General features: G+C 47.9%; 1 long non-coding RNA gene across 1 annotated transcript; it reads right to left on the minus strand.

Moving 5' to 3' along the window:
* Positions 1 to 5,591: 5,591 nt before the first annotated feature.
* Positions 5,592 to 6,221, minus strand: LOC130514102 (uncharacterized). The gene is made up of 3 exons (XR_008946913.1): positions 6,203 to 6,221; positions 6,030 to 6,113; positions 5,592 to 5,957 (listed from the first exon to the last, which is right to left on the minus strand). It is a non-coding gene; the product is annotated as an uncharacterized LOC130514102 (long non-coding RNA).
* Positions 6,222 to 7,399: the final 1,178 nt, after the last annotated feature.

Raw genomic sequence — 7,399 nt, forward strand, 5'->3', positions numbered from 1 at the left:
TCGACCACTCAGGATGCTGCAACGCCGGGCTGTCGGTCGCTAGCAAGAAGGTAACGGCTTACACGTTCCTCAACCTGGCCGGCCCAGAAGCTCTGGATAAACTCGACACATTCGACTTTGAGAGGGAAGAGGATCGCGAGGACCTCGACGTCCTCGTACAGAAGTTTGACCAGCTCTGCCTGCCAGTGAAAAACGTAATTATGGACAGACATGCATTCAACACAACCAACCAGAAACAACAGGAGTCTGTCCAGTCTTATGTTGCCACGCTGAAGGTAATGGCCAAGAAATGTGACTTCGGTGCGCTACATGATGAACTGGTTGGGAACCGTCTGGTTTGCGGCATCCACGATGACAGGGTCCGCGCCCAGCTCTTAAAACAGAAAACGTTGAAATCTGCATGCTGCATGAACGGTTGGGGAGGGCCAACAGAGAAATAAAGAAGGAAGCGGAGGTGTGCACGGTCCACTTCAACCAGTGTACAAACTGAGGTGGTCAACATGCACCCGAGCGCAGCAAATGTCCTGATTTTAACAAGCGCTGTAACGTCTGCAGAAAACCCAACCACTTTTCGAGATGCTGCAGATCAGGAAAACCACCGAGCACCATCAGACCACCACAACCCCTGTCCCCCACTGCACACAAGGGCTGATACACGTACGTGAGTGAGCTTGACGTGCAGCCGACACAAGAGCCAGCTGATGTGTTTCACACTGAGAGCGTGGAAATGTTTTACTGCGAAAGCATAGACCAACCACAGGATGTGTGTGACCGAGATGAAAGGTTTGCTAAGCTATCCGCATGCAACACGGGCAGGCAGCTACGTGTAAAGATTGACACTGGGGCCAAATATAACGTAATATCCAGGGCGCTCCTGCAGCACACTGACCCCACTGCCCGCATTAATCCCGACAAGAAGGCAAATCTTGTTGCCTACGGGGGTCACAATATTCAGACTCTTGGTGCAGCAGATGTGAATTTAACCTGTGGCCTACTGCAATTTCAAATTGTGGACAGAAACATCAAGCCCTTGCTGGGTCTCAGAGACAGTGTCAGACTGGGTTTTGTGACTTTTGGTCCGGAAGTGCATGCCCTCACCCAACAGGAACCACCTGAGCTATTGGAATACAAAGACCTGTTCAACAATGACACCATCGGCAAACTGCCTGTAGTGTACCACATGCGCCTTGATCACTCTGTGCCCCCCACCATATGTGCCCCGAGGCGGGTGCCACTGGCCATGAGGGACAAAATCGTGGCAGAACTGCAGAGAATGACTAACATGGAGGTCATCACACCAATCCAGGAACACACTGAATGGGTTTCAGCAATGGTGGCCGCGAAGAAAAACCTTCTTTGCTACACCTTCCTACGCATGCCCTATGGCATCACCACGGGCAGTGAGGTCTTCCAAAGGTGCATGGAGCAGCTATTTGAGGGACAGCCATGTGCGATCGAGATTGACGACAACCTCGTGTGGGGCCGCTCTAGGGAGGATGCTGTGCATTTAAGTGTGTTTTGTCTGAAAAATCTACTCTCACATAAATGCACATATTACTGATGCAGCATTTCTCCTGTCTTCCTGATCCATAGGGTCCATCAAGACCTGAAGGTTGAGGTCAGAGCTCCCTACCAGGCTGCACCTGGGCCCATGGACGTGTTTTCTAATCCCATCCACGCCTTCTAATGTAGAGCAACTTTAGACCAGTTCCAATATGGCTATAATAACCTGTATATTACTGATGCTCTCTGTATATGTGGCATCTACTGCAGGTCTGTCCATCCCAGGGAGAGGAGCCCTCATCTGTGGCTCTCCCGGTTTCTTCTTTCTCCCTAAATGGGGATTATTTAAGTGTTTCTGAGCCATTTCAAGGGTCTAAGGACAGAGGGTGTCACAACTGTAGAGCCCTCCGAGGCAGCAAAGATGGTGATTTGGGGCTCTAAATAAACTTGACTTGAAGGAGATGTGTTGCAGTGGTTTAGGTAAATGGTCCCCCCTCCCTTCTATAATAATAATCGTGCTGTCTGATCAGCCACACCTGTGGGCTGGATGGATGAACAAAGGAGAAGGTCTCGTGAACACACACTTGGCCAGATTAGGGAGCAACATTCGAGTGAAACACGCCTTTTGTGAATTTAAAAGAAGCCTTCAGATCTTTGGGTTCGGCTCATGGAAATGGGAGAAAAAACAAAAGCCCTGGCTCGTTCGCACGGCTCGTTCACACGGGGAAGCTTCCTCTTGAGCAGGTGCTTGTGGGAACTACAGTTGCACAGCGGGAAGTCAATCATTACGAAAGTCAATCATTTGAACCGTTCCTCTATCTATCCCACATCAGTAATATAGTGTTAATATAGTGAAGTAATCATCTGAAGCCGCCGAAGAACTTTTCCTCTAAGTTAAGGACGGAGGCGTGTAAAATACTCACCCCAGCCACGACGCCAAAAGCCCCTCCACTCTAGCACAGCTTCGTCCTGAACCGAAGCTTAAAGGACCGAGAGGAAGGTTTTCCAAGCGGCCCTCCTCCCATCCAGACCCCATGACTCCCATTAGGTGGTGAGACGTTGCTGTTGTCAGCTGCCACGATGGCCTGAGGGGCACCGCGTTGCCTTTGATGGACACGTAAGTTTTGAAATGAAATGAAAAGGAAGGGGACAGTTTGCACAGAGATGTACTCGCAGAATGTGGAAGAAGCATCAGAAAACTGGTGGAAACTTCACACACACTCAAGTGCTCCCTTTGACAGGTCAAACAAAGACCAGTGGGCTAATTTGGAGCATCGTCCTCTTTATATCCTTAAATTTCTTAGCTTGTTATGCTGTCCACAATTGTCAGACGGGGACTATGACCCCCGCGACCCCGTTAAGGGAAGAGCAGAAGCGGTTTGTGATCAGTTTAATCGACCCTCATCTCTGATCAGAAGCGCCTGGGCGATGCTGCCATCTTCCGGCAGGAGGGGGTATTACGTGTGTTTACGTCTAGATTATTATAATTCAGGGTGACGATACAAATTTAACAATCTCTTACAATTTTAATAGCTAACTCACCAAAGTTGTTACATTGCTAATACAGTGGTTATAACATAAAATCATGCTGTGTAAATAGACGATTTGTGTTTACCGGTCGATCCACGCCCAGTCCTCACCTATGGCCATCAACGCTGTGGTGATGAACGAAAGAACGAGATCGCGGATACAAGCGGCTGAAATGAGTCTCCTCCGCAGGGTGGCGGCTCAGCCTAGGGTGAGAAGCTCGGACTCTAGATCGGATGGTAGGCTGTCGAGAGGAGAGATCGCATCCGAGCATGGGCAGGAGTTAGAACCGCTGCCTGGCACATCAGAGAGGAGTGAGAGGCTGTAGGGCGCTACGGCGCTAGTCTGATGCTCCTTGAGTCGCGTGTTTGGCTGGGCCGGAGCGGAGCGGTCCTCCGCCGGATCGGAGGAGGTAGTGCCGGCGGCGCGGGGCTCCGGACGCTCCCTTTAGGGTGTTCCGGACATGTCCCACCAGGAGGCGGCCCCGTGGCCGGCCAGGACGAGGGGGAGAGATTACATCTCTCGCCTGGCTTGGGAGCGGCTGGGGGTTCCCCCGGAGGAATGGAAGTGGCCGGGGAGAGGGCTGTCTGGGCATCCCTCCTGAAGCTGCTGCCCCCGCGACCCGGATCCGGATAAGCGGCAGAAAACGAATAACAGCAATAAGGCCAACTATACCTGTTCAACTGTTACCCCAGAGAGGTAAGAGCGTTGAGTGTCTTTTGGAAGAGATTATTTTAAAGATGTTTTTAAGGCAGCCTTTAAAAAGGTATATAGTTTATGTTGCCCCTGAAAATGTTGTTTTCAACTGTCAGCAACACCTGAGTTATCATTGTGTTATAGGCCTATGTTAAATAAATCTGTAACAAACTAGACAATTAAAATAAATTAAATTAATTCCTATAAACTCTTAGGAAATACAAGCCTATAGAATCTTTGCAGTTGTGCATTTTGAAATGCTGTTTTCTTTTTGTTTTCCCCCAAACTTCAACATGTGTTGTGATCCAGGATTCCAAGTTGTATTTGTCCTGCAGGGGGCGTGGTGGAGCCATGCTCCGGCCACCTGTTAGCGCACCTGCAGGACATCAGTGATCAGCAGTTTTCTTTTACTGGAAGTGTAAGTGTTTCCTGATACTAGTTTTGTGTGTGTGTGTGTGTGGGGGGGGGGGGTTATTCTAAGTGCGTCCACACCAGCCAGCTACACGCTGAAACCCAGGAAGGAAATACAGTGCAGATGCAGTGACGTGCATCCAATATAATTTTATATTTCCCCCTTGTGAATTGGAACTTCAGCAAAACTTTTGCAGCATCTTAGGGCGGCTATTTTGGATTTAAAACGGGTGTAACTTGTTTTTTATCTCCCCGTCAGATGGAGGAGTTTGTCAGGCGAAGGTGGGTCTGATCACAATGCTGCGTTTCGTTGATTAAGTTAACAGTCAACCGCGGACTTGCTCCACTTTGGTCACCATTTGCAAAGCTAATGAGTCAATAACACAGCAGAGCAGGTTGCATGAACACACTGATGCTTCCTGATCATCTTTTATTATTATTTAAGAAAATAAGGAAAATTGAGTCAGTCTGAGCAGTAAAATGTATCATTGGACAATAAAAGAGAAAAAAAACGCTTAAAATAATGCTCGCAACACATCAAGCTGCAGCTAGCACAGTGTTAGCGTCAATCTTCAGGAAACAGGAAGCACATTCATGCACATGGTGGTTGTTAAAACGAAACCTGAAAAAGCTGCCACTTCTGTTATGAACAGGCCACCTGCGGTGAATTCCAACACAACCATTTCTGAGATTTAAAAAAAAAAATGGTTTAGCAAAGTTGGTGCTTTCCATTTTTTGCCGCCCTCCTTACCGCACCAGGACAGATGGTCCAAAAACTTGATCCCAAATGTTTCCTCCACTATCGTTTCTTATTAAAGATCGAAAGCAAAGATGGTTCCAGCTTTATTTGGATTCAGCAGTGATGAAATGACTGCATACAGTGTGCACGTTCCCCATTAGCCTGTGTGTTTGTTTACCTGCAGGAACTTTGCAAGAAAACCCGTCTAATAATTGGAGCGCGATACAGCCGATCTGCAGCCCCATTCAGGCCATTAATTTGGACAGTATTCAGTCCTCTAGTTTACCTTGCGGAGCACTGACAACCTGACATAAACTTGTGTAGAGACCACCAGGCGAGGGGCGACGAGCACCAGAACCGCGATTTTAAGGCAGAGCTTTATCCGAATCCTCCGTGGACCCCCCCCCCCCGTTGATTCGCACTATTTATATCGCGCGGCTCCCGTGACATAAGCACCCTCCGCCGTCGAGCCTCCAATGCTGATAAAACCACGTGGGTCTGTTTCGGCGAACAACAAACGACTAAATAAAGACTAGTCTCTCGTTTTTTTAGATTGTCAGGTGAGACACTAACGTGGTTCTGATCACAATCCCGTGATCCGTTAGTCCAGTTTACCCCTCAAAACACCGGCTGAGGACCTCTGACACAGATTTAGCTGGTGTTCGCTAAAGCTAAAACTCTGAATATGAACAGGAGCAAATGCAGCACACAGATGTTTCAAAGCTGATTTCACACATTTCAGAATTTTATTATTAAAAAAAAAAATGAAGGCAGGTAATGGTAGGACCGTAATCACCCTGACACAAACAGGTCAGATATCAGTCCTTTATTATTATGCACCCCTGCTGGTATCTGACCTGTTTGTGTCAGGGTGATTACGGTCCTAACAGTCTAAATTTATGAAACACATCACATTTACAACCGGTAATACAACCCTGAAAAAGTACTTTAGCTAGCTTCGGACACGTGCACCACAATGGTGCAGCACGTCCAATATGGCTGTAGTGGTGCTGGAGCAGGACTTCACCAGCAGTTCGTGCAGGAGACGTCATTGTTGGAGGCACATTCATTAATGCGAGTTCTGCAGAGAGACACGAGACAGTCAGAACAGTGGGCTGGGGAACGCCTCCTCTGAAGCTGCCCGTATACTTACTCGCTCACTTCCTTGCATTCGTAGATGATATTACTGTCCAGTGTCTGCGTTAAATTTTTTAAAGACTCGTTTGAGCAGGTGGACCTGAGCAGACCCAGAGCAGAACTTCAGGTTCTGGACATTTACATGGCAACAACCTCAAACTGGTGACAGGAGAGAACCTAGAACCTTACACAGGTGTCTTCGCTGTGACAAGGACGACGGTCAACTTCCTGACCTTGGTGGAGTTCAACTTCGGAACCTCGGTTTCCCGAAAACACTGAAAACAACAGGACACATGTCACAGAAAACACCATCTCCACCCATAAACTTGGAAGGTAGCGGAGGGACTGACCTCGAATCGTTGAAGGGGGCGGCGATGGAGCCGTTCAGCATCACCGTGGCGTCACCACAGGCAGCCTCTGCAAACTGTACACAGATGAGGCCTTGAGAATTTTAGAGGAAACCATCCGTCTGCCTTCACCATGACAAACATTTTAACAACCGAACGGCCCCATTTTGAGATGATCTTTTCACGCCTGGTTAGTTAATCATGCCTTTGCATCTCCATCTTTAGCAACAGATGTGCACAACTGTATTACTACCCACATCAACTTTGTCCCTCCATCCTTGGGTTGCTGCAGCTCGCTCAGGAGAGCACCATGTGACTCCATGGCGACCGGCACAAAGCCTCATTGAGGACCCAGACCAAGAGACCATTTTAGCATTCAGCCAGGATTTGTTTTGACTCTCGAGCACTGGAAACATTGTCAAATTGTTTTTATAAAATCACCAATCCTTCACTTACTTTAGCTGATCCTTGGGTCCAGAAGGAGCGAACCGGGTTGTATTTGTTGTCTTCGCAGGCATCCCATTTAGGGCAGTCGCTGTGCGTGGTGAACGTTTCTAGGTGACATCAGCAGATCAGCGTCTCATCAAAGGGATATAAATAAAATAAAACATTTCGAGTTGGGATAAAGCCTCAGCCTATTGTTTACTCAGACTCTGCACTCTCAAAAATTCCCTGATGCCAAATCAGTAGTTAATATTAACAATTAAAATCATATTGTGAACAGCGCCAGCTCTCTACACAAACAGGCAGCCGGTTCAAAGGACTCAGGCTCTGATGTGCCGATAAATGAGTCAAGTTAGAACTCGTCCTGTAAGCGCACCACAGCATCCTTTGCTGTGTGTTACACATGTTAATAGCAGCTGAGAAACCTTCTGGTTTGGCTAATAATGAAGTTCTTGGTGTTACCATTGCTGCCCTCTTTTCCACACCAGATTAGGTTGTTCAACACCGACCCCAGCAGGGTGTCCTCCATCGTAACAAAACACTTTGTCTTATCATTGTAGGCATGGACCACATCCTTCGTTTTGCTCCAGAACAT

This window comes from Takifugu flavidus, chromosome 17, assembly GCF_003711565.1.
Source record: "Takifugu flavidus isolate HTHZ2018 chromosome 17, ASM371156v2, whole genome shotgun sequence".
In the NCBI taxonomy this organism is placed as follows: Eukaryota; Metazoa; Chordata; class Actinopteri; order Tetraodontiformes; family Tetraodontidae; genus Takifugu; species Takifugu flavidus.